The sequence below is a fragment of the Anoplophora glabripennis genome, unplaced genomic scaffold, assembly GCF_000390285.2.
Source record: "Anoplophora glabripennis isolate ALB-LARVAE unplaced genomic scaffold, Agla_2.0 scaffold766, whole genome shotgun sequence".
Lineage (NCBI taxonomy): Eukaryota > Metazoa > Arthropoda > Insecta > Coleoptera > Cerambycidae > Anoplophora > Anoplophora glabripennis.
The window spans coordinates 45173-46645 of record NW_019416895.1 but is presented as its reverse complement, the minus strand read 5'-3'; the positions used below and the strand labels follow the sequence as shown (position 1 = coordinate 46645).

At 29.9% G+C, this 1473-nt stretch overlaps 1 long non-coding RNA gene across 1 annotated transcript; it reads right to left on the bottom strand.

The window, feature by feature from the left end:
* Position 1: 1 nt before the first annotated feature.
* Positions 2-489, bottom strand: LOC111692003. Its single transcript, XR_002763115.1, has 3 exons — positions 440-489; positions 246-332; positions 2-190 (listed from the first exon to the last, which is right to left on the bottom strand). It is a non-coding gene; the product is annotated as an uncharacterized LOC111692003 (long non-coding RNA).
* Positions 490-1473: the final 984 nt, after the last annotated feature.

Here is a 1473-nt window from a genome sequence, read left to right as displayed (position 1 = left end):
GTCAAATTTTGAAAGCATTTTTCTTTTGACCATTTTTCGATAGTTTGGATTTTACGTTGTCAATCCATTTTCCGTTTGGAGAGTATGGAAGCTTTCTTCTCGTAATACAAAGCTTGCTTATACAGAATTCTGGAGACAGGAGACAGTTGTGAACTCTTATGTACACCAACATTTTTCAACAAACCATGTTCTGAAAAAACGGCAAATAAAAACTGATATTACATTAACTCATTAATATTACATACTGCGTGCTACAGGATCATTTAACCTTATTTGAGAATTTTCAGATGTCTGACGGTACTGAATTGCACCCAATTCATTATTTTCATCGCCTAAAATAGAAATACAGCTAAATGTGATACTAAATTATGCTTTTTATGAAAATTAAAATACATGAATGTTGACTACTTAAACTCTGTATTCATGAAAATATACTTACCAAAATGTATAAAGGTAGAACTGGTTGATGGACCAGGATTATTTGGTGTTTAATCAGGTTTAATTTTGCTGTGGTTTAACTTTATAACTTTTTATTTGGCAGACAATAAACAAACGTATTAACATATGACAAACGTCAAAAGTACATAAACAACAAATCAAAACAAAATGATACCTGCATTACCTGCGTTTGAAATAACAAAAACTTAATAGCTCCATCTTACGATATGGAGGCCGAAGTTACAGTGGAATGTTAGGTATGCAAATGGTTGTATATCAGATTTCATGCTATGTTAATGTTAGACGACACTAATTGTAACAAGATTTCGCAGCGTTGCCAACTTAACATATCTAGTTACTTACTCAGTTTAATATCAAAGTGGTGTCGCGGGGAAATTTAAAATACTTTGTAAGTAGTTCTCATTAAATAAAATAATACTAAAGTAATAAAATGAATGCATAATGACACCCAATAGTAATAAATTAAGCGTCAAATTTTGTAGCACTTTTTCTTGTTTTTTATGTAAATGTAACGTAAAATTAATTGTATATCACGAGCTTATACGTATTTTCCACAAATACTAATTTTAAAATCACAAAAAATCATCTGCTAAACTACCAACTTTTACCAAGTTATAATAGTATTATATTGTTTAGTTTATTTTGCTAAATAAGTTTATTAAAGGTAAGTGAATTGGTGCAATAAGTATTAAAGATTAAAAACGTTGACTGAAATATTGAGCGAATATTTCAATCAACACCAAAATATTTTTTTTAGGTTAGAAAGAATACACAAGGTATATTTTTTTTACCGTGGCAATATTCCTTAATGATTATCTTAATATATACCTAAAAATGTTAATGTACTTAGGTAAAACAACAATTGTGCGGTATCAGGAATTAAAAGGTCGATGAAGAAAAAATTAGAGGGCAGTGCAGATGAATAGATCAGAAGGATCAGTAGTTGCAGTTTGACAATGATTTCACAACAATCAACAATCAACCCCTGGCTGATAACACCGCTGCATTTTTTTT